Source organism: Oncorhynchus mykiss, chromosome 10 (assembly GCF_013265735.2).
Source record: "Oncorhynchus mykiss isolate Arlee chromosome 10, USDA_OmykA_1.1, whole genome shotgun sequence".
In the NCBI taxonomy this organism is placed as follows: Eukaryota; Metazoa; Chordata; class Actinopteri; order Salmoniformes; family Salmonidae; genus Oncorhynchus; species Oncorhynchus mykiss.
The window spans coordinates 25,687,606-25,714,543 of record NC_048574.1 but is presented as its reverse complement, the minus strand read 5'-3'; the positions used below and the strand labels follow the sequence as shown (position 1 = coordinate 25,714,543).

Genomic DNA, 26,938 nt, shown 5'->3' with positions numbered 1-26,938 from the left:
TCAGATTATCACCAATCCCACAAGGTATGACTCCAAACAACCAGAAAAGGCTACTCTCCTCGATGTTATCCTCACAAATAATCCTGATAGGTATCAGTCTGGTGTTTTCTGTAATGACCTTAGTGATCACTGTTTTACAGCCTGTGTTCGTAATGGCTGCTCAGTGACACGACCTGTCCTGATAGACGCTTGCTAAAAAACTTTAATGAGCAAGCCTTCCTTCATGAACTGGCCTCTGTAAAATGGTATAGAATCAGCTTGATCCCCTCTGTTGAAGACGCTTGGACCTTCTTTTTTAAATATTTTCAGTGGAATTGTTGACAAACACGCCCCCCATAAAGAAAATGAGAATTAAAAACAGGTTCAGTCCCTGGTGCGACAGTGATCTTGCAGAGTTACTCCACCTCAAGAATTGCATTTGGCGATAGGCTCGGCACACGCATACTCAAGCTGACTGGCTATCGTTCAGGCAAATGAGAAATAAGTGCACTAAGGCTATCCGGAAGGCCAAAGTTATTTACTTTAAGGAGCAGTTCTCTCTATGTCAGTCAAAGCCCAAGAAGTTCTGGAAAACAGGTAACCTCAGAGCTACCCCCCTACTTTTTCAATTTCTGCCTGAAGACATACCCAAACCTAACTGCCTGGAGCTCAGGCACAGAACCAAGGATATGCATATTCTTGGTACCATTTGAAAGAAAACACTCTGAAGTTTGTGTAAATGTGAATTGAATGTAGGATAATATAACACAATAGATCTGGTTTAGATAATACAATGAAAAAAAACCCATACATTTTTTAATTTATTGTTGTATCATCTTCTTTAAAATGTACAAGATAAAACAAACATTCAGATAGGATGATGGGGACAATTTCAGTGAATAAGAGGGCATAAGAGGGCAACAGTACTTGTGCAAAGTTTCAGAATGATAACTTCCAAAATGAGTGTGCTACATGACATTCATCATGAAGTCACCCAGGTGTCCCACACAAGTAGCCCAAATGTACCCAAGTGGCCAAATTGGTGAAGTTATATATTTTGAACGGAATAAGGTTTATTTGGATGGCAAGTTGGTTAGGATGATATCTATGAGGGTGTCCGTGTTTACGGTTGGAGAGCCCTGCTCTACAGACAATCAGTAACATTTTAACTATCTAACCCAAACCTAAACTTTAACTCTAGTACTAAATCTAATCTTAACCTTTTTTTTTTTTGGTACTTATTACCTCCAATTGTAATTAGTCTTGTCCCATCGCTGCAACTCGAGAGCCATGCGTCCTCCGAAACATGACCCTGCCAAGCTTCTTGACACACTGCTCGCTTAACCCGGAAGCCAGCCTCACTAATGTATCGGAGGAAACACTAAAACTGGCGACCGAATCCAGCATCCATGCGCTCGGAGTCACTAGCGCGCGATGGGACAAGGACATCCCGGCCGGCCAAACCTCCCCTAACCCGGACGACGCTGGGCTAATTGTGCGCCGCCTCATGGGTCTCCCCATCACAGCTGGCTGCGACAGAGCCTGGGATCAAATCCGGGTCTGTAGTGAGGCCTCAAGCACTCCGATGCAGTGCCTTAGACCGCTGCGCCACTAGGGAGGCCCATTAACTTGTATTTCTATGGTGAATAAAAATGGCTACTTTTATGAAATAGGCCACATTTCTTAGATTATATGGGAATAACAGGCATTTTATGTTGACAAGACACTTAATAAGTTAAATATTTATGTTGATAAAGTTCGAGATAACATAAGAATTTGGTGAATTAGGCTAAAGTGTAAGCAGCTGATGAGAATAATCGTCAGCAAACATTTCATTTGAAGTCAATCCACATGGTTGGGAATTTATTTTAGACTAATTGGATAATTACGTTAGAGATTCATGGTATGCAGACACGTGACAATTCACGTTGTGCGAGTAGACACTATATCGGCCTCTAGAGGTTGGATGATCGAAAGGAGGGCTTTGATTGGTTACAATGCCTACTATGAATATTTTACTGTATAACAATGGGCCATCACTCACAATTAGCAAAGATCCCACTCCGGAACTTTGATATGACCGTATGTATAGAAAAATTGGCCAAATCAAAAGTGGTATATTTTTTACATTCATATTTATATTTTTTAATATCCATAAATATATATTTTTAAAAAAATAATCTAAATACTACTCAGCTTACAGAGAAGGCCGAAAAGCTTCATACAACAATTCTTGATTTGGAGCACATACAGATGAAACATTACGGAGTCATACAGGAGGCCTGGGTAAGTCCAAAACATCCCAAATATGCCAACTTTCATTAATTATTTCTCAATTATGCTTTTAGATACAAATGTCAAATATGTCAACGTAAACTCAGGAAAAAAAGAAACGTCCCTTTTTCAGGACCCTGTCTTTCAAAGATAATTAGTAAGAATCCGAATAACTTCACAGATCTTCATTGTAAAGGGTTTAAACACTGTTTCCCATGCTTGTTCAATGAACCATAAACAATTAATGAACACACACCTGTGGAACGGTCGTTAAGATACTAACAGCTTACAGACGGTAGGTAATTAAGGTCACAGTTATGAAAATTTAGGACACTAAATAGGCCTTTCTACTGACTCTGAAAAACACCAAAAGAAAGATGCCCAGGGTCCCTGCTCATCTGCGTGAACGTGCCTTAGGCATGCTGCAAGGAGGCATGAGGACTGGAAATGTGGCCAGGGCAATAAATTGCAATGTCCGTACTGTGAGACGCCTAAGACAGCGCTACAGGACGGACAGCCGATCGTCCTCGCAGTGGTAGACCACCTGTAACACCTGCACAGGATCGGAACATCACACCAGCGGGACAGGTACAGGATGGCAACAACAACTGCCCGAGTTACACCAAGAACGCACCATCCCTCCATCAGTGCTCAGACTGTCTGCAATAGGCTGAGAGAGGCTGGACTGAGGGCTTGTAGGCCTGTTGTAAGGCAGGTCCTCACCAGACATCACCGGCAACAACGCCGCCTATGGGCACAAACCCATGTGACGACCCTCCCACGCAGTCTGCCGAATTCTCTCTCTTTGCTCTTGTTTTCCTTAACAGATGTCGGTGGGCAGAGCCGGGAGGGTCGTCAGTGAAATGGGACACACCTGGGCTCCGGTGTGTCCCAGGATAAATGCACCTCTTCCCATTCATTGAGGAGATTCTCTCCATGCAGACACAGATTTTGGGTGTGGCATTTTTGTGGCTGTTTTTGGTTGTTTGCGTTGGCACCTTTCAACATCGCTCATTATTACATTTATGCACACAACCACTCACACTACTGATAACTGACTACACACACCAATGTTGATTATATTTAGTTTACTTAAGTTAAATAAATATATTTTGTTATTCCTTATCTCCACGTTGTCTCCTTTTTTGTTACGCATTTTGAGCCGGTTCGTGACAAGTGGGGGATCATCCGAGATAATAAAGGTTGGTTCCTAGACATTTTGGCGTATAGCACTTTGTTGCATTATGAAGGACTAATACTAGTGTCGTTTGGCTTACTAGTATGCGTCTTGTGTTTGGGGAAAAACATGGAGTTAATGTTAAACTCTGTAGGTGCTTTGTTTGCATCTTTTGTTACAGCTTGTTTAAGTTCAAGTGTTTGGTGCCCAGTACTGGTTGCCTTTGTTTGTTGTTTGTCACTGCGGTGGATAGTTCGTTGTGTGCTGCGTTGGAGAAATTACATTGGTTAGTTTCTAGGCCCCTGCCCAGGCTGGAGACTCTTGCTGAACTCGCTGTTGGGACATTGTTCCGAGGTGGTGAGTACAATTGGCTGCGTACCTCAGTGGGAGACTTGGGTAGGATAGTGACACTAGCTACCCGGAGCTATAGCATTTTCCTCTGTTAGGCTTAGCGACGTGTTTCACTTTGGAATACGTTGGGCATGGTTATTTTGTTTGTTATTTTTGTGTGGTGTCTGTGGACTGAGCAGTTGTCTCGGGGGCACATCCATGGCTTGGGGCAATCTGCCAGCGTGACGGGTGGTGTATTTCCTTCCCAGCGGGCTACAGTGCGTAATTACCCACCGCAAATCCGCACAAAGACTAGGGTTGAGTTTATGTAGGTTTTGGGGAAGCTCCATACATCTCTCTTCTGTGGTGCCCTGTGTGATTGTAATTTCTCTGGTTGTGGTCTGGTGTGCTCAGCAGAGGGGAACAGCGATATATATATATATATTATTTTTTCTTGTGACTATGGCATCGTACGAGTTCATTCGCTTTCCATCAGAGGAACTGTTAGAATTATGTTCTAAAGAACAGCTGAATGTTGTATGTTGCTGAACACCACAAGGATGAATTTAGTGATAAACGTCAAAAAAATTATATTAGGTTGATATTGAAGGCCAATCTGTGATGATGAGTAGTATTCTTGAAGTTACCACTGGGGCAGCCTCTGCTGCGGGCTCGCTGTCTCCCTGTAACATTACAATGGCTGCTCCATCTGTTAGTCCTAGTAGTTTTCTTTTTGAACAGCAGAAATAACTACTTCTGTTACAACTAGAGCATGATCGTGAGAAGCTAGAGCATGATCGTGAGAAGCTGGAGCATGAGCGTGAGAAGCTAGAGCATGACCGTGTAAAATATGAAAAATAATTGCCATTTAAACACGATTCGGAGCGTGCTAATCGGCTAAAGTATGAAAAGCAATTGGAATTTAAACAGGATTTGGAGCATACTAAAATCAAGCTGCAACAAGAGCGGCTAGAGCTGGTTAGGGAAGGAAAGCTCTCAGAGGAGAGTTTGCTCTGGGAAGGTGACCAAGAAGTACCTAGGGGTTGCTCCTCTTTTGGTCGTGCACCGGACACATTTGATATTGTTGGGAACTTACGGTTGTTGCCTAAATTGAATGAAAATTACCCTGAGACATTATTTTCGTTGCTGGAGCGTGTTGCTGACGCTAGGAGTTGGCCTGATTCTGATCGCACTTTAATGTTACAGTGTGTGCTGACTGGTAAAGCGCAGGAAGCATATTCAGCTCTTAGTGTAGCCGACAGTGTTAGTTATGATAAGGTTAAAACGGCTGTGTTACAGATTTACGAACTGGTCCCTGAGGCTTACCGCCAACGATTTAGAACTTTAAAAAGGGATGATAAACAGACTCATGTTGAGTTTGCACGAGAATTATATTCAGTTTATCGCTGGTGTTCCGCCTCTGCAGTTATGACTTTCCAAGGGCTGTGTGATCTGATTATGTTAGAGCAATTTAAGGACACATTCCATGATCGTATAGCCACGTACATTAATGAACAAAAAGTAGACTGTCGCTGAAGCTGCGGTTTTGGCGGACGGGTATGTTTTGACTCACAAAAGTGTCTTTGCAGAGCCCCATATTCGGAGTGATTGGGGGCGTTCGGAGAGATTTGGGCCTCGCTCACCGAGATACTTTGGTTCACGGGCAGAGTTTCATTCAACTAGGGTTGAGCCTCCCGTGGTAAAGCTGACTTTGGTCAAGAGTGTCACTACTGTCAAGGTTCAGGTCATTGGAAAAACGAATGTCCAGTTCTCAGGGCTAGGGGTAAATTCAGTCCGTGTGCTTACGTTAAATCTAAGCCTACGGCGTTAGCTGCGCCTGTTCCACATCAGTTGACTCCTGACACATTGTCTCATGCCCAGGGCCATGTGAAAGTCCATATTGACCCAGACTATATACCTTTCATTACGGAGGGTTTTGTGTCTATGTTAGGAAGTAAGGACCTTGTGCCAGTGAAGTTCCTAAGACACAGATGCGTATGAATCATTTGTGTTGGAATCTGTGTTACCCTCCTCTGCTGAGACTGATTCGGGGAATAGTGTTCTAATTAGGAGAATAGGTTTGAACACTGTCAGTTCCATTGCATAAACTCATGTTGGGTTATGGACTGGTGAAAGGTGAGGTTGTTGTGGGGGTGCGTCCTTTGTTGCCTATTGAGGGTATCGACGTTATCCTTGGGAATAACTTGGCTGGTGAGAGTGTATGGCCTGTTGTGTTTCCATCTCTAGTGGTTTACACTATGCCGTCATTTGTAGGGATTCCTGATGAGAGTGCGCAGAGTTTCCCCAGAGGTGTTCTCTGCATGTGTCACTGCAGCAGCTAACGAGAATACCACAAAGAAGTCTGTCAATGCTTTCCCTGTTATCCCGTTATCTGTATCCCGCTCCGATCGAATCAATGCGCAACGGACTGACCCCACATTAGAAGAGTTGCGTGACCAAATTGTGCCTGTGGAACAGTTGGGAGATGTCGTCCATGGCTATTTTCTCCAAGAGGATGTCTTGATGAGAAAGTGGGTGTCTCATGGTAGTTGTTTTCTGGGGGAGGTCTCACAGGAGAGCACAGGTTTCAGTCCAAATGACCTTGTGTTTGGACATAGGGTGCGTGAACTTCTATCTGTTCTCCAGGATGACTGGAAGTCTCCTGAGTCCCCTCAGTCCGTGTTATCTTATGTGTGTGATTTCCAGCAACGCCTGTATGCCACTGGTGAAATGGCTAAAGAGAAGCTATCATCTTCACAGGAGAGGATGAAGGGCATATTTGATCGCCGAACTGAGACTCTTCACTTTAGTCCAGGTGACCAGGTTCTTGCTCTGCTGCCAATTGTTGGTTCTCCTTTTCAAGCCAAGTTTCAAGGTCCATATACGGTGGTGCGCCAGTACACTGAGCAAAACTATCTAGTTGCCACTCCAGAATGGAGAAAAGTACATCAACTGTGCCATGTAAATGTTAAAACCCTATTATGCACGTTCCTCTGTTATTTTGGCCGATACCGTTATTTCCCTGAGTTCTTGTCATGCTAGGTCCGTGCATGAGGAGGAAGATGTTCCTGGTCCCGACGATTGCATACTGCAGGGTAGATTGAAAAATTCAGAGACACTGAATATTTTAGACAGCCTTCTCGCTCATCTACCTGTTGGTGGGCGGAAAGAGATGGTTGATCTGATTCAGAGATTCCCAGGTAAGTTTTCTGATACACCTACACGTACAAACCTAATAGAACATGATATTGACATTGGAGATGCTGACCCCATTCGTCAGCGGTTCTAGAGTTTCTTCAGAGAAACTGCGTTGTCTGGATGCTGAGGTCGGGTACATAGCAGATCCTTCTTTCTCCAGTTGGGCTTCTCCCTGTATCTTGGTCAGTAAACCAGATTGGACAAATTTTGTACGGACCACCGTAAGGTAAACAGTGTCACTAAGCCAGATTAATTTCCTCTTCCTCGGATGGAGGACTACTGTGATCAAGTCGGCGCAGCTAAGTTTGTAAGCAAATTTGACCTGTTAAAGGGCTATTGGCAGGTGCCACTGATGAGTAGGGCACGTGAAATCTCTGCCTTTATTACACCCTCTGGTCTGTACTTGTATTCGGTTGTGAGTTTCGGCCTGCGTAATGCACCTGACACTTTTCAGCGACTTATGAAAAGGGTTGTCTCTGGTCTGGCCGGGTGCGGTGCTTATCTGGACGATGTAGTGATATATGCAGATACTTGGGAGGAACATCTGTCCCGTATTCAAGCCTTGTTCGACCGACGAGCTGCGGGTCGCCTCACGATCAATCTGGCTAAATGGAAAGGTGGTTGTGAAGTGCATCCTGTTCGGGCTAAAGTGGTAGCTATTGATGCTTTTCCACCACCAACTACTAAAAAGGAACTGATGCGTTTCTTGGGAATGATTGGTTAGTACTGTAGTTTTTGTAGGAACTACTCTACTGTGGTCGCTCCCTTGACAGATTTTCTGAAAGCTAAGGCTGTTTACGTATGGTCTTCTCGTTGTCAACAGGCTTTTGAAGATGCAAAGAGCTTGCTTACCTCAACTCCGGTGCTGGCTGCTCCTCGCGTGGATTTGTCATTTACCTTGCAGGTGGATACTAGTCATGTGGGGGCAGGTGCAGTTTTGCTGCAAGCAGATGTGTCTGGGGTTGAGAGGCCTGTTAATTTATTTTCCAAAAAGTTTAACCATTATCAGTTGAACTACTCGGTCATTGAAAAACACAAGTCGAGGTTTTGTCTCACCAGGGGTGATGGTCGGATTCACGGTTATAGTTGAAGGAATGAGCGTTACACCAAGGCCTGTACTCTGGAGCGGGATCGATTTGGAGGTGGAGGGTCCGTCATGGTCTGGGGCGGTGTGTCAAAGCATCATCATCGGACTGAGCTTGTTGTCATTGCAGGCAATCTCAACGCTGTGCGTTACAGGGAAGACATCCTCCTCCCTCATGTGGTACCCTTCCTGCAGGCTCATCCTGACATGACCCTCCAGCATGACAATGCCACCAGCCATACTGCTCGTTCTGTGCGTGATTTCCTGCAAGACAGGAATGCCAGTGTTCTGCCATGGCCAGCGAAGAGCCCGGATCTCAATCCCATTGAGCACGTCTGGGACCTGTTGGATCGGAGGGTGAGGGCTAGGGCCATTTCCCCCAGAAATGTCCGGGAACTTGCAGGTGCCTTGGTGGAAGAGTGGGGTAACATCTCACCTCAAGAACAGGCAAATCTGGTACAGTCCATGAGGAGATGCACTGCAGTACTTAATGCAGCTTGTGGCCACACCAGATACTGACTGTTACTTTTCATTTTTGACCCCCTCTTTGTTCAGGTACACATTATTCCATTTCTGTTAGTCACATGTCTGTGGAACTTGTTCAGTTTGTGTCTCAGTTGTTGAATGTTATGTTCATGCAAATATTTACACATGTTCAGTTTGCTGAAAATAAACACAGTTGACAGTGAGGACGTTTCTTTAGGTCAACAATCCTAACTCCCAAGGAATATTCTTTGTATTATATTGTGAAAATCCCTGAAATATGGTATTTCTCTGTCTTGTTTTTTTACACTCACTACGTGTGTGAGTAATATCATATGATGTTAGATTGCACCTCCAGCATGATAAATACTGCCAAAATGTAAATCTAAGTATTTCTGTTTGTGTGAAAGAGAGTGATGAGTGTTCGTGTATTTTTTAAATTTATTTTACCTTTATTTAACTAGGCAAGTCAGTTAAGAACAAATTCTTATTTTCAATGACAGCCTAGGAACAGTGGGTTAACTGCCTGTTCAGAGGCAGAACGACAGATTTGTACCTTGTCAGCTCGGGCATTCGAACTTGCAACCTTTCGGTTACTAGTCCAACACTCTAACCACTAGGCTACCCTGCCTAGTATACATATTTGTGGATGTGGAAGAGAGAGTGGAGCGAGTTTGTGTGTGCTGTGTGTGTGTGTGTGTGTGTGTATGTGTGTATGTGCTCACTGTTTCCCATAAGCACCGTCCGTCAGCTAAATAGCCGATAACTCATTGTAAGCCAGCTACTTTTTTAAATGAACTAGGCTTCTTTTCATTTAAAATGTGTAATTCTCTAGTCAAATAAAGTCCATTTGGCCTTCTCCCGCTAGAATGAACGATATGCACACAGATAGATCAATGAGTGAGTTAGTTATAAAAAGTCTGATATGCATCTCCTAGTGATTTATTTAGAGGACAGGTGCATGTCAATCACAAAGTGAGCGATGTCAGGAAAACTGCTGGTTTGTCAGTCTGCCGACTGTCCCTCCTCTCAGTACCTGTGTTATTGCTGTACGCTGTGGTCTCCAGTGAATGAATTTACACGTCCCGTGTAAGGCGAGTGGTAACGATTAGTTGAAATCCACTTACTGTTTTGTGGCACATTAATTTATTATTTAATTTGGCATGTTTCATAGGCCTACACAGCCACGGAGGCTATTTACTGTGCTTTGATGACCGAAGAGCTTGTGTTGACTAGTTTATAAAAGGTCTCCATGTGACTGAATAAAGTCAATGTCCTATATATAGTAACCGAAAGGTTGCATATATATCCCTTTGCTATTCATAAATCATACAACGTAGTTATGTCAATGGTATCACATCCGAACATGTAAACCAAAGATCTTGTTTGCTTTTTGGCAATTATATGCAGACAAATTATGAAAACATTCTCGAATATGTTGAATCCTCACTGCAGGCACAATAGGTAGTGGATAGAGAGAGCCTCATTCTGGTCCAAAATATGATAACAGATTGAAGGTTATAAAAGCTAATGTCATGATACTTATATGGTATTCTTAAAGAAATTGATATATGCCTACTGATTTGATTAAAGTATTGACAATGTAGTAGTCCTGTTGCATTCTATGTAGCAAAGCCCATGTTTAACACCTGCTTCATTCTTCAATAATACTTCTAGGTCTATTCATTGGCACCTGACTTCGTATAAAATGTGGGGGTGCACAATCTGGACTGGGAATCCTCGCTCTGAAAATGTTTGCATTTAAAAAACATTTTCCTGCAATTCTATATTGTTTCCCAACAGAGAATCCAAGTTAACTTGACAGAACACAAAAATGTTTCTTAAGTTTTTGTAACAAACTAAATTGAGTAGACTAGATATAGTTTGCCACAATAAATGAAATTGAAAGAGTAGATTAGTAATCTAGTCAGAAAAACTAGTCTAATATACCGCCTTCCCTCAAAGTCCCACCCACAGTGATTGGCTGACAGGCCAAACTTTTTAAAAGATAGGGTAAGGAAATAATGTCATTTCAGTGAACTAAGTGTCATAGCAGAGCCAATAAAATACAGCACTTGAAAAACAAACATTGTGGAAATTCATATCTTGCAGTAAAACCATAATCTCAAGAGTTAACAAGTTTAATTTTAAATAAAGGCTCTTACATAAGATAGTTCTGATTATATAGGCCTAGAAGATATCCAAAACCACCACCACACTAAATTAAGTAATGGTCTTTCTACTCAATACAACAACTACTTTTACCAATATGGGAGGTAAAGTCATTAAAGTATTCAATAATTTAGCTGTGTATTTAGGATGGAACGCCCCACCCCCCTCGCTGGGGGCTACTCCATGTACGGAAAACACTGTACTGTGAGGGCATCACACTGTGCCTATCAGGATTTAGCCAGAGGGGCTCAGTTCTGGTCTCCTCTGTGACAGCAGAGCCAGTCTCACGCTCTCCCTCATATGGTTGGCCGACTTACTGCACTGCTCAAAGCCTCTCAGCTAAACCTACATCTCCCCATCTCACAAATAGAACCTTAAGTCAATATTAAAACGTACTGTGACAACATGAAACTGGTGGTATCAGGCACACAACGGGGACAAGGGTACAGGTTGAATATGGGTCATCCAGAATATTACATCATTCCTGGCATGTCCATTTACAGTGCATGTTTGAACTACTAGACAAAATGACGATGTTTCAGAATCAGAATATTTAGGAAAGTCAGCTGGCTCACTTGTTGACCGTAACTGCTTTGTGAAGTCTACCCCATCTGTCCAATGCATCTCCGTGAGGGAAAATAGTCTTTGGAATCATATGGTATCATGTAAACATTCTCATAAGGCCTCAGTTTTTTGCTTAGAGGGAGGGGGTGAAAGGGCAGCTGGGAAGACGGAGACTAGAGCCGGGACAATACCAGTATCGAGTCACTCGTTAGTATCGTGGCAAGGAAACAAAACACCAAGCGGGTTTAACTTATTTAGGAAAATTACCCAAATGTTGGAAACAAATATCATTGTCATCCAGTCGCATGCATTTATTTTCTAAGCTATAGCACACCATATTTCACAAACAACAGCTTTTTAAAAAAGACCAAAGAGTTGCCATGGAAAATATATTACGACACTTGTACCGTCACTGCCCTAGTGGAGACACAGAATAAAGCTTAAAAACAGTAAAAACTAAAACTACAGTCCACCACTTGTTTTGTTTTAATTTCTCACCTACAGTAGATCTCCACAACCAACAGCCTGCCCAGTCCCAGTGAAATACAAGTGTGTGTGTGTGCACGCGTGCAAGCACAAGCATATGTGAGGAGGTTGTAAGTAAACTCACTGGATTCTGTTGATGGGGACTTTTTTCTCCTGGAGTTGGGATAGCATGCGCTCCTCCTCTGAGGGCAGCAGGACGAGCAGAGCCTCTCCTCCCTCCTTATATCTGTAAGGTGAAAAACAGTAGATTTTTGTTTTAAATTGTTTGTCCTAAATGTATAAATAAGTTAATTGGTCAATAGCTCACAGGAGTGGGTGTAATAACATATGATGAACAAAAATATAACACAACATGGAACAATTTCAAAGATTTTACAGAGTTACAGCTCATATAAGGAAATCAGTCAATTGATATAAATTCAGTAGGATTGGAGATGGATTTCACATGACTGGTGTGGTAGCAGAATCAGAATTAGTTAGGTAACATTGATAAATAAGATGTTTTATTTACATAATAATGCTTATGTGAGATATTTGTCATTAGGATGTCTTCTTTTATATAATACTGTTGGCAGTTTGCAGTTATCCCTTCTCTGCTAGGGCTTAGTCACGAGGGGCCCAGAGAGGGGAGAGGTCAGGCTTGTCTTCATATGTCAATGTATCTGTTAAACCATGTGATGCTATGAAGAATATCAGAAGGGGAGGAGGACAGAATGGAGGATTGTCTTCTTATGGGAATGTGTCTAACTATTGTATGGCCCCTCTGAGGTTGCCCTTATCTTGATTTAGTATATGACCTAAGAGGCTCACTGTCTTTTCAGATCTTGTCCAGGAGGGGGTGTATTTGAGATGGAAGTATCTAGAATTGACAATTTATATATGCCATTGGATGAGGTAATGGTTTGGTACTATGTTGTACCAAGAACGAGATAAGAACTTCGTTTAGGAGACCAAACTGAACGATTATTTATAGCTAATGCTATCTGGCTACGGGATACTCCTCTTTCAAGTAAAAGGTTCTTTGTGAACTGTTCTTGAGATCTGTTTCTCGTCATGTGAGTTGAGATGGGTGTGTCTTGGCTATAAATGATACTAACAACTGTTTTGTAAGCACTCTCAGAGAATTCATTTATAGACACTGAATTGATCTGAGAGTCACAGGGCTATGGTGAAGCTCACATATAATTAAAAGATGAAGTTTATGTATAACTTTGACTGGTGTCTGGTTTGCTCTCTCAATGTTTAGTAATACAAGAAATTACCACGACACTGGGCAGCCATAGGTCCACCCACTTGCCAGCCAGGTCCACCCACTGGGGAGCCAGGCCCAGCCAAACAGAACGCATTTTTTCCCAACAAAAGGACTTTATTACAGACTGAAATAATCCTCAGCACCCCACCCTCCCCCTCAGACGATCCCGCAGGTGAAGAAGCCGGATGTGGAGGTCCTGGGCTAGCGTGGTTACACATGGTCTGCGGTTGAGGCCGGTTAGACTTACTGCCAAATTCTCTAAAACAACATAGCTTATGGTAGAGAAAATTGTGGACATTTCTGCTGTCAGCATGCCAATTGCACGCTCCCTCAAAACTTGAGACATCTGTAGCATTGTGTTGTGTGACAAAACTGCACATTTTAAAGTTACCTTTTACTGTCCTCAGCACAAGGTGCACCTGTGTAATGATCATGCTGTTTAAATCAGCTTCTTGATATGCCACACCTGTCAGGTGGATGGATTATCTTGCCAAAGAAGAAATGCTATCTAATAAGGATGTACGGAAATGTGTTCACAATATTTGAGAGATGTTTTATTTCAGCTGTAAAAGGATACTGCTCAACCACAAATGCATACATAACTTCTACAATCTGCTACATTTGCACAGTTAATGTTACACCTCTTATGATCATAATGGACTTGTTTTCATCATGGGTTTCATTTCATAAAGAAGTCCTTCATGATTATAGGAGGGTTATGGTTTTGTGACCAAGTCAGAGACGCAGAGGGAGAGAGATGGGTTGCAAGACAAAGGTGGTGGAGTGAGAGCTACATTCTTCAGCTCAGCAAGAAGAACTGTGAAATACATGCAGAGTCAGACTTTTATGACAGAAAGAGAGATAAACAGACAGACTGAAACAAAGCTGTAGAGGCTGAGCTGATGCTACATTGGCAGCTGCTACAACTCTCTTTGCAACACTGCACATTACTTCAAAATACCAGGCAGCTAGTGTGGTGTTCCCAGCTTTCGGCAAGGGTGATCTCAAGGCAAGCTTAAGTCGATCAAGTGTGCAACGGAAGTCCCCAATTTGAGGCGTTCCCCACCATTTAAGGCGAAGGACACTGTCTACCGGTCGTACCCGCCTCCCACGTGCTAGCTCACATTGCCCCTGCCTCAAGCTTGCTGTGTACCAGAGACAATCGTGCCAGACAGGTGGGGGCGAAGGACACTGTGCGCGCTTGATAGTTAGCGACACTGTGCGAGCTTGATAGTTATCTAGCCAGCACACACTGTCATCCCAGCCTCCTGTGTACAGGAGTCCTCCTTAGAAGTAGGTGGCTAAGCTAGCACACAGTGTCATTCGCTCCCGCCTATTTAACTAGGCAAGTCAGTTAAGAACAAATTCTTATTTACAATGACAGCCTACCAGGGAACAGTGGGTTAACTGCCTTGTTCAGGGGCAGAACAACAGATTTTTACCTTGTCAGTTCAGAGATTCGATCCAGAAAGCTTTCGGTTACTGGCCCAACGCTCTAACCACTAGGCTACCTGTGGGCATTTCTGCATATGCAGGAACCCCGGTTAATAATTCTATTGGTCAATTTTTAAGTTAGGACAACTAGTTAGGACAATACCCTAAAATGCGGATCACAAGTGAACCATTCTCTAATCCGTAGCCGAAGTTCATGCCCCTTTGTCGGTGATTGGTCAACAGTAAAGATTCTTCAATTAAGTGTTTGTCATTCAACGAGCTAATTTTTTTTCATGCACATTTGTTAACTTGACAAATACTATACCAAACATATTAGTTTGATGTAAAATTGGACGACTAAGATCTCCTGTGCAAAAATCTCAAAATGACATTTCTTGAGTCATAGATTAACAAACAGTACTATTACCGCTTTTTTCTAGTTTTAAAAGCGAAGGTCTTTTAAGGGAGGTGCCAGTCGAACTGAATCATGCTGACACCTACAAAACAGCAGTAGCATGCTGCAAAGACCCCAAACAAATGCAAATGTCTGATCGCAGTAAGCCTAGAAAGTATTCCCCTTCCATCCTGTTAGTTCACACAAAAGAACCGACAAGCAAGAATTTTACCAAGGGGTATGGCAACTCAGAAGCTTCAAATTGTGACATTCGGAGCCCAGAGGTTTAAACAGCTCACTCAACAGACTGCTGAACTAACTGCAATACACACTGTAGCAGTGCAGTGGCTGGAAGCACATACTGACTGCTTAAGACGTGCGTACATTGTTGCTGTCATTAAGTGTGCGTCTTTGACACAGCTGCACAGAGCTCCGAATAGGTAATGTCTGTCTTAGACACACACTCACTCTTACACCAATACTCACTCTTTTTCACAAAAATACTGCTGCAACTCCCGGGTGCTATTGGAGTGCGATTACACACACCCATGAGTCAGCACTGCAGCTGGGCAAACTGCTATGGTACCAACTCACCAATGTAGTAACAGAGAACAATACAAAACCAGAACAGCATCATGTGTCACCTACAGTACAGTAGGTACCGCTGGATTTTGGCGCTTTGGAACATATTTGAAAGCCAGTCGGAGTTAACACTCGAGGTTATAATGTGCAAACTGTAGGCCACAGGGAAAGGTGGTGTGAGAGGTGGACCATACAACACTGCCATCTGGTGAGTAGGTCAACTATTGTGATATGTGATGATAGGATAATGGATTGTCTATCAGAAGGAACTTAACTGTTGCACTCTATGCAATAATTGTAATGGTGTCTTGTGGGTACATTTGTGCAAATGGCAGTGTCCCTGGAAGATTCAGCACTTCACTGTGATAACTTCACTTTAAAACTACTGTTGAAAAAACGTAATTTGTTGGATTAATATTTTCCCGAAAGTCTACCAAGTTTCAATAGAGGAAAAATGTATTTATTACGAGACTCCCAGGAAATATCCCAGAAATTGGAAGTGCCAATTTAAAGCATTTAAAACCAAGATAGGGTCACGATGACAGGGTTCTCCGCAAATAAGATGGGTGCAGCGCAACTATGTAAAGATTTCAGAGCAAATGAAACTGATATTTAGTAATGATAAGAGCACTATCTTTGATCGCCAATGATGTTGTTGTGAATTGCGAAACAGGCCATTCATAAATTCAGAGTGTTATGTTCCTCAATTCAGCAGTAGGCTCTCAACACAGAGAGCTAAGGACGCAACCCAAAAACAGCATTGCCGAATCATACGAACTTTGTAACGGTGGTCAAACACAAAAGTCAAATCACCAAAGATGCTAAGCTTGTTAGATATTCTGTCATTAGTTATAGGTTATCTCCTATATTTGGCAAATTTGAGTTTATGATTATACAGATTTGTATTTTTTATTTTACCTTTATTTAACCAGGCAAGTCAGTTAAGAACAAATTCTTATTTTCAATGACGGCCTAGGAACAGTGGGTTAACTGCCTGTTCAGGGGCAGAACGACAGATTAAACCTTGTCAGCTCGGGGATTTGAACTTGCAACCTTCCGGTTACTAGCCCAATGCTCTAACCACTAGGCTACCCTGCCGCCCCATAGATAGCAGATCAGCTCATAGATGACTGGGAGATATAGTTTAAATAAAAGGCCTCTTAACGGGACCAACATTTAAAAAAAATATGCATATCTACTCTCACACAGTTTGTTGATGTCACATTCTCTACCGAAGCTCTCGTATGGGCAGCAAGAACAAGACAGCACAGAGAAGCAGGGGAAATGTTATAGCAGTATTTTGACATGCAAAGGCAAGAGACCTGCTTTGATTATGCAACCTATGAAGTACAGAATAAACTTAGCAATTTGAATGCGAGACAGGAGTCATTTTGGGTTTCAGTGGGATTGGGACTGGATAGGAAAATAGCCTAGGCTCTAGTAGAGGAGAAGATAGAATTTTCCATTATGCCACTGAATTGTAAATGGACAGAGATGCCTATGTAGTGAATTGTGCATCGTTTTAAGTTTTAGTCGTATGTACGGTATACGCATATTCAGTGCATTCGGGAAGTATATGGACCCCTTCCTCTTTTCCACATTTTGTTACGTTGCAGCCTTATTCTAAAATGGATGAAATTATTATATATCCTCATCAATACCCAATAATGACAAAGCATTAAACAGGTGTTTAGAAATTTTAGCAACTGTAGAAAAAAATGTATTCAGACCCTTTGCTATGAGACTCAAAATTGAACTCAAGTGCATCTTGTTTCCATTGATCATTATTGAGATGTTTTTCGACAACTTGATTGGAGTCCAAATGTGGTAAATTCAATTGATTGGACATTACTTGGAAAGGCACACACCTGCCTATATAAAGGTCCCACAGTTGACAGTGCATGTCGGGGCAAAAACCAAGCCACAAGTTCGAAGGAATTGTCCTTAGAGCTCCATGACAGGATTGTGTCGAGGCACAGATCTGGGGAAGGGTACAAAAACATTTCTGCAGCATTGAAGGTCCCCTCCATTGTTCTTAAATGGAAGAAGTTTGGAACCACCAAGATTGGCCGCCCGGCCAAACTGAGCAATCGGGGGATAAGGGCCTTGGTCTGGGAGGTGACCAACAACCCGATTAGAGCTCTGTCAGAGCTCTAGAGTTCCTCTGTGGAGATGGAAGAACCTTCCAGAAGGAAAATCATCTCTGTAGCACTCCATCAATCAAGCCTTTATGGTAGTGGCCAGATGAAAGCCATTCCTCAATAAAAGGCATATGTAAGCCCGCTTGGAGTTTGCCAAATGGAACCTAAAGGACTATGACAATGAGAAACAAGATTCTGTGGTCTGATGAAACCAAGATTAATCTCAGATACCTCAATTCTTATTAGGCAAAAATTTGCCAATGCCCTTCATGTGATCAGGTTCTTCTACGGGCTTGTAATCTCAGCTCCGAAGTAAGGAGGGGGAAAAACTATTTTAGAATAAAGCTGTAACGCAACATGTGGAAAATGTCAAGTGGTCTGAAAACTTTAGGAATGCACTGTACATCATCCAATGAAATACCTACTTGCAGGTTCCTTCTCGACAATGCAACAATAAGAAATATGAACATAAAGTCAATGGCAGTAGAACAGAATACATATTTTAGCAGATGTACAATACAGGAAGGCACAATTTATAGGCCTATCAAATGTGACTGTTTGAAGAGTCAATGACAGGTCAAAGAGGCACATCTTTTATCGGCTATACTGTAGGGGTCAATTGTGCGTGTGCTTTTACTTTGTGTGAAGTAAATACTTTAGGCTAAAGGCTTCCATGCAACAACCTGATTAGATAATGTGGCAGAATATTTTTATTTGCTAATCTGATGCTGCACATGTGCATTTTATGGAATTGCATTAGTGCCGGCATTGGGGTAAAATGTTGTCATTTCACAGGTCTTGTCATAAACATTTTTCGGAAAATATAAAGAGTCTGCCCGGGACCCCAGTTACCCATGTTAATCCCTAATATGCACATTTTCATTCATATACAATGAAAACATGCCCTTCAAGGAGATGGTGCATAGACTTTTATTCCAGGTAAGGCTAGAGAGGGGTTATTACCTGGCGGTTCGTCCCACTCTGTGGATGTGTGTGTTGGCGTCCTCTGGACAGTGAAACTGCAACACCCAGTTCACAGCAGGGAAGTCTGCAAAGTGGGGGGGACGTAACAATTACTCACCACCAGCCGTGAAGAACCTGCTGCCTTGTATCAGAACAGTAAATATTTTTCATTTTAGGGGCAGCGTTTGAACTGTGCCCAAAAACGGTATCTCTGTCCCTACTGACTACGAACATCGAGCCAGTCTGTAGACTAGACTGCTGAAGTGTTAGCATTACCTAGGCCTCTGGCTGCAATGTCTGTGGCGAAGAGCACAGCGTTCTTCTTCTTGATGAAGTCGTTGTAGACCTCCACCCTCTTCATCTGCTGTTGCTTCCCATGCAGGGCCAGGATGGGCATGCCCGGACGCAGCCGGCAGAAGACCCGCAACAGGTATTGCACCTATGGATGGCGAGAGAAAGAGAGACTTCATGTTTGCAGCTCAGACTACAACTTGACCATGAAGCTATAATAAGCCAAATGGAGGAGCGGTTACACGAACTAGCAGAGTCTCACCTCTTGGCAGCAGGCAAAGAGGACTATTACTTTCTTCTGCAGGTGGCTCCTGATGAAGGAGAAGAGCATGTTGACATTCTTGGACAGCTCACACACCACGTAGTTCTGCTCCAGTGTGGCCGGCGTGCTACATGGACACACAAACATGACGTTTTTAGATTGGCTTCTTTCAGGTGGTTTATGTTTGTCTTTGTCTTGTTGCTACAGAGGATAAAGAACTAAGGCGGTGTGTGCCTTAACATTTAAAGCTGGGGCAGCATTTGATTGTGCAGCATACCTGGGTTTTTAAAAAAAGCAACAATTTGAAATAACTGTAAAAACTTGAGTGATTTTACAAATGTTTCAAATAGTAGGCTATTTGAAGCCATACCAGCTTCGCTCCTAACAGGTCTCAGGTAAAATGCAGTTTAAAACACTGACATGCACTGCCTGAGGAGCCCTGACAAGGCTGACAGAATCCTTTCATCTCTTCCTCTGCTGCAGTAGCCTGACCTTCCTTAATATAATAAATGAGCTTCAACATCGAGGACAAAGCCATTACAGCAGCATAAACACTAAACCAGCTTATCAGCAAAGGCTCATTGAAAAAGCTACAGAAGAGCATAAAGCAAGCGCTGTATGATCAAAGTGTAAGACTGGATTGAAGTTGCTAACATTCCGATAAACAATTCTATGTTAGTGGGAAAGAAACCACACTATCAATCAGCACCTGACTGCACAGTGACACGTCATTCTTTAGAAGGGCTAGGGACTTCACAGAGCATCCATGACAACGCTCGTATTTGTTGCATGTACCGGACCACTTTTGCATTTCCCGTATTCATACCAAATACTGGATGTCAGTTTGTCCCGATATAGGCAATCAATGTAAGCACCCTGTAATCGCTGAGTATTAACATGCACATGATCTACTTGTAGCTCCGGAGACTCATTGAAATCCCTACTGAATTCAAACATTACCGTACACAAGTATATCAATTCAGACTGTTTTTCATTTGCTGAGTTTATAGAAATCCAAGGGACGTTAACCCCAACTGCCAGATTTCTAAAAGCCAAGACTAAGAGTATTTGATACAGGACTATAGTGGTGTTGTTGTGTTATATAATAGAGCTCCTACCTAAACTTGGCCTTCTCGTGCACCCAGACGTACTCTGGGTCTTGGAGGCTGAGACGGGCCAGGTCTTTCACTGACTTGGTCTGTGTGGCTGAGAACAGCAGTGTCTGACGGGTCTTGGGGAGGTTCTCCACTATGGCGTTGATAGTGTCGGCAAAACCTATGTCCAAGATACGATCCACCTTATCCAAAACTGGAAGTTAAAAAGCCATTAGGACGATGTCACAAGACCATAGATTTTGCAAACAAGTATATTAATCTCCAATGATCTGACTACAGATCAAAACAGTGCTACTCAAGCAATGTTGCTTAATATTAACGGTAAGAATGTGAAAAAAAGTCCATAAACAACTTATAGCTCATACAACAGTAAAAAAAAAAAATCCACCATAATTTGCAAATAAATCAATAAAAAAAAACTACAATGTGATTTTCTGGATGTTTTTCTTCTCATTTTGTCTGTCATAGTTGAAGTGTACCTATGATGAAAATTACAAGCCTCTCTCATCTTTTTAAGTGGGAGTACTTGCACAATTGGTGGCTGACTAAATACTTTTTTGCCCCACTGTATGTTTTTAGAAAATGTTTCACTAATAAAAAAATGTAAAGCTGAAATGTCGTGAGCCAATAAGTAAATATTCAACCCCTTTGTTATGGCAAGCCTAAATAAATACAGGAGTAAAAATGTGCTTAACATGTCACATAAGTTGCATGGACTCCGTGTGTGCAATAATGTTTAACACGATTTTTGAATGAGTACCTGCTCTCTGTACCCCACACAATTATCTGTAAGGTCCCTCAATGAATTTCAAACAGATTCAATCACAAAGAACAGGGAGTTTTTCCCCAATGCCTCGCAAAGAAGGGCACCTACTGGTAGATGGATAGACATTTTTAAAAAGCAGACAATGAATATCCCTTTGAGCATGGTGAAGTTATTAATTTCACTTAGGAAGGTGTATTAATTCACCTAGTCACTACAAAGGTAAAGGTGTCCTTCCTAACTCGTTGCCGGAGAGGAAGGAAACCGCTCAGGGATTTCCCCTTTTAATAGTATCTTTATTTAACTAGGCAAGTCAGTTAAGAACAAATTCTTATTTTACAATGACGGCCTACACCGGCCAAACCCTCCCCTAACCTGGTCAAGGGACTGTAGTGACAACTTGAGTACCGAGATGCAGTGGTCTAAGGCACTGTACCACTCAGAAGCCCAATGGGATGAGCAAAGTCATTGCAGGTCTCTACAGTGTGACCATTTTACTCACATATGAACCCAAATATTTAGCTGTGCAACCTGCAATTTTTATTTAGGCGCACCAGTGGTTGCATGTGCTTGTTTTGAGATCAAGGCGAGAAGCTGCATGTAGCCACGTGTGCATATTTGTTCATATTCTTTGCTAGTGAGTTATTAGACCAGTTATAGCTAAATTCTATTCAGCTATGAGGGAGTGGTTGATTCCTACAAAAGCACAAAACGTGTACATTTCTAGACATCTTTGAAAAGCAAGTCAGGTTTATATTTTTATGTCTTAAAGGGACAGTGCTGTATTTTGAGAGAGGTTTGAATAAGCTAAGTAGCCCATAGGCAGAGGGTAGCATAATTTGTCTGATTCTCTGTAATATGGCATTGTAATAATAATTACATTTATTTTGTAAAGTGGTTTCTTGAATCAAACACATCTTCAGTAACCTCCTTATCTGAAGGAAAAGTGGATAAACAAGTTAATGTCAAGGCCTGCATATTTTTTTCCAAAAATCTCACGGAATGTAGGCCTACATTGAACACCACACATTGGCTGCTACTGTAGGCTGAATGATAGGACAGCTATTTCCATGTTAAATGTTACAGGATGCATTTTCTCCATGGTTTGAGATGGTAAACCACTAATAGGGATAAATTATGATCAAAATAGTCAGAGCCCTACTTGGCCACTGTTATAACGGTAACTTAAAGCGGGTACAGCCTCAGTGTTCACAATAAACGGGTGCCAGAAGTTGCACAGAATTTTCACAACGTTGAAGTTTGCACTCAGCCGACCTGAAATTTGCTGTGCCGGAAAAAAACGAGGGAACATTGCTTTCAATAGTTATCCATATTACCGGAACGTCATCTTATTCTAACTATTTCTATGGCAGATTGTCAGCTAAAATGTATGGAAGATGCCAAAACTTATATAACAATAGATGGCGAAGTCAAAGATAGGTCAGACCCATCCAGGTAATCTACTCAAAATGGTGCCTGAATAAGGCACACAGCATCAAAGGACCCCACAGACCAGCAGTTCTCCCTAACTGTCAGGCAGATGGTCTCTGAGCCAGTTGGTATCTGAAACCCATCAGACTCCTGAACACTTGAACTGGACTGACCCCCTGCTCTGATTCTCCTCACCTTAGCACACATGCACACATATACTGAACAAAAATATAAAAACTCAACATGCAACATTTTTACTGATTTACAGTTCATATAAGGAGATGAGTTAATTGAAATAAAATTAGGCCCTAATCTACAGATTTTACATGACTGGGCAGGGGCGTGGCTCAGTGGGGATACAGACAGTCAATCAGAATGAGTTTTTCCCCACAAAATGACTTTATTACACACAGAAATACTGCTCAGTTTCATCAGCTGTCCGGCCTGCTGGTCTCAGACGATCCCGCAGGTGAAGAAGTCAGAGGTGGAGGTCCTAAGCTGGCATGGATGCACACGGTCTGCAGTTGTGAGGCCAGTTGGAAGTACTGCCAAATTCTCTAAAACGACGTTGGAGGCATATGGTAGAGAAATTAACATTAAATTCTGAAACAGCAGCTCTGGTGGACATTCCTGCAGTCAGCATGCCAATTGTACAATCCCCAAAATGTAGACATCTGTGTCATTGTGTTGTGTGACAGAACTGTACATTTTAGAGTAGCCGTTTATTGTCACCAGCTGTAGGTGCACCTGTGTAATGATCATGCTGTTTAATCAGCTTCTTGACATGCCAAGCCTGTCAGGTGGATGAGAGAAATAAGCTTTTTGTGCACATGGAAAGATTCTGGGATCTTTTATTTCACTTTACATGTTCCATTTATACTTTTGTTCAGTATATACATTTATGCTACACACACAATCACAACTGCTCCTACCAGACTCTTATTATACTGCTAAATTTATACACCCCCCCCCCCATACATGTGTAAATATTGGACTATAAATTGTGCCCTCCTGTACCATTCTTATGCTAAAATGTGTATTCTATTATACTGCCATTTACTTTATGTTGGTATTATCTTTCATTACTTCTTGTTGCATTGTCAAGAAGGAACCTGCAATTAAGCATTTTGTTGGACAAAGTATACCATGCGTACCCCGTACATACGACAAATAAAACTTGAAACTTGAAAAGGTTAGCAAGATACTGTAGCTAGCTAGCTAGACTGACGGTGGTCAGTGCCCTATTTGTTGACTTCCATTAACTCCATGTGGAAATTCCTTATTATTATTATTATTATTATTAATAATATATATATATATATATCCTTTAACCTTGCCTAAATGAATCAATGATCGGTTGCAGAATCCAAAGGAATAACAGGGCACAAAACGTTTCCTTTCAAAACCAACATGAAATGATCAACAAATACAGGTACTTGAAAGTAAATAGTGTACCTTTCTGCCAATGATGAGGCCGGCAGAGAACTCATGGTTCTTGCCCACTTTACAGAGCACCCCGAGGTCTGATAGGCCAGCTCTCGTGTTGGGGAGATGATGAGGGCCCCCAGGCCATCCATTGCTGTCGATAAACATTCCAATACCTGGAAATGAAACCAAGACGTGTGAAAGGCAATGACAAGCCATCAATAGCCTGAAATAATGGATGCATTCATATCATCGTGTATCTCTCTCTGGTCACCCCCAAAACCAATTCTTTCTTTGGCCGCCTCTCCTTCCAGTTCTCTGCTGCCAATGACTGGAACGAACTACAAAAATCTCTGAAACTGGAAACACTTATCTCCCTCACTAGCTTTAAACACCAGCTGTCAGGGCAGCTCACAGATTACAGCACCTGTACATAGCCCATCCATAATTTAGCCCAAACAAATACCTCTTTCCCTACTGTATTTATTTATTTTGCATCCCATTCTTTTTATTTCTACTTTGCACATTCTTCCACTGCAAATCTACCATTCCAGTGTTTTACTTGCTATATTGTATTGACTTTGCCACCATGGCCTTTTTTTGCCTTTACCTCCCTTATCTCACTTCATTTGCTCACATCGTATATAGACTTGTTTCTACTGCATTATTGACTGTATGTTTGTTTTACTCCATGTGTAACTCTGTGTTGTTGTATGTGTCGAACTGCTTTGCTTTATCTTGGCCAGGTCGCAATTGTAAATGACAACTTGTTCTCAACTTGCCTACCTGGTTAAATAAAGGTGAAATAAATAAAATATCAGCTTGCAATATTGCATAGATATAGAACACAATTGGGTACTCACAGGAATGAGAAAGGCCAGTGTTTTTCCAGAACATCTTTACCTTGCAACGCAAAGTCAATTGTCTGTCTCTGTATTTCTGTGGGCTGACAATACTGTGCTTCCATTAGACCTGGGGTAAACAACAAAAATGTCAATCCCAAACAAGAGATACTTTCAATGGTATAATATGTTTGCCAATGGCATGTTGGTTCACATTGCATTAATGGCAAAAGCAGTCAATGCCATTTCATAACCAATTTATGTTTACCTCACAGGGTATTCTTGGAGATGGGGAAATCTGAAAACCTCTCAGCATCCTTGGCATTTATCTAGAAGACAAAAGTGTTCAAGTGTATCTACACTGCCCCAGAAGTAATGATATGATACAAATCATTGTCAACAGCAATCATTTAGCTATCGTTACGCAACCTAGGACTTCCTAAAATGACTTATGGGATAGGAGATTGCTTTGATAAGACTGAAGATGTGATAGCTAGCTAGATATCTCATTTACAGTCTCATATCTCATTTACAGTCCTAGGACATGTTCAGTTGCCAGACGTTATCCAACATTGCAGGTAGACAAGCCATGAATAGAGCCGATGTGAGTCCTTATTCTACATGAGGTGTTTGATCTACATAGCGTATTTCTATCTCAATTCTGCAGAATGCGGCCCTAGCCATCTACGCCAGCTAACGTTAGCTAGCTCGTCTCGCCCTACCTCGTAGGATAAAAACAAAAACGTTGTTTACCTCGTTATATTTGTTGACCAGCCGTTGAATACCTTCTTTCTCCACCTGCCATTCAGGTTTCCTTTTCTGTATTTTCTCCTGTTTGACTCTTGTTTTTGTCGTATTGTATTTCTTCTTCCATCGCTCGAAGTTATTCACAGGATCAGCGGTGTCGGTTGGGTTTTTCTTCCCCATCTTTTTCCTGGGGGACAGATTTGGTCGGAGAATTCAATGTTTGAAAAATAAATGTTTGGTAATTCAGCCATAGGTATAAAAACGCTGAAGCAGACACGCATGTAGACGCATAAATATGACGTTAATGAAACCGCAAGAGGGATATGGGAGATGTAGTTCATTAGTCAGATTCATTGCAAAACGTTCAGTCTGTTGCAAAGCTTTTTGCAACGAAAACGTTTACTCCAAACGGAAAAAGTGTTGCATCTCTTCGTCCAGCAATGGACCCATCACTTAATGGAGCAGCTGACCAATTATGCAAGACTTCAGTTTTGGGTTAACCAAAATTAAGTTGTCGTGAACGCACCATATGGATCATGCTTGAAGAGAGGTGTATAAATGTCCCATCTGAACTTTTCAGATCAGCTCTTTTGCCAATAATTAGACAAAATATCATAGTTGGGCTGCCTGTGTAAACAAAACCATAGTGCTCATTCGGAAAGCAGTTTCAGATACAAATAATTGTATTCAAGCTGCAATATATATATTTGATTATTATTATATATGATATATATATATTATATATATATGATTATTTGATCAAGTAATTGATCTGTTATTCTCATTGAAAGCAAGTCTAAGAAGTTGGTGATAGATCTGTTCTGAGTGCTATTTTTACGTTTCCCATTTTTAAGATTCATTCCAGCTGAAAATACAATATTTTTGCTTATTGAAAATATATCAAATCAAAACACATTTTGTCACATGAGCCAAATACAACAGTAAAATGCTTACTTAGAAGCCATTAACCAACAATGCAGTTAAGAAATAATACCTTAAAAAATATTAATTGAAACAAATAATTAAAGAGCAGCAGTAAATAACAATAGTGAGGCTATATACTGGGGACACCGGTACAGAGTCAATGCTCGGAGGTAATGTAAAGTGACTATGCATAGATAATAAACAGAGTAGCGCAAGTGTAAAAGAGGGGTGGCAATGCAAATAGTCTGGGTAGCCATTTAATTAAATGTTCAGGAGTCTTATGGCTTGGGGGTAAAAATCTATTTAGAAGCCTCTTGGACCTAGACTTGGCGGTCCGGTACCACTTATTGTGCGGTAGCAGAGAGAACAGTCTATGACCAGGGTGGCTGGAGTCTTTGACAATTTTTAGGGCCTTCCTCTGACACCGCCTGGTATAGAGGTCCTGGATGGCAGGAAGCTTGGCCCCGGTGACGTACTGGGCAGTACGCACTACCCTCTGTAGTGCCTTGCGGTCGGAGGCCAAGCAGTGATGCAACTGTAGAACCATTTGAGGATCTGAGGACCCATGCCAAATCATTTCAGTCACCTGAGGGGGAATAGGTTTTGTTGTGCCCTCTTCACAACT

General features: G+C 41.9%; 1 pseudogene; it reads right to left on the bottom strand.

Moving 5' to 3' along the window:
- The window catches only part of LOC110534872, a 106,023-nt pseudogene extending 80,148 nt beyond the window's left edge, over positions 1 to 25,875 (bottom strand).
- Positions 25,876 to 26,938: the final 1,063 nt, after the last annotated feature.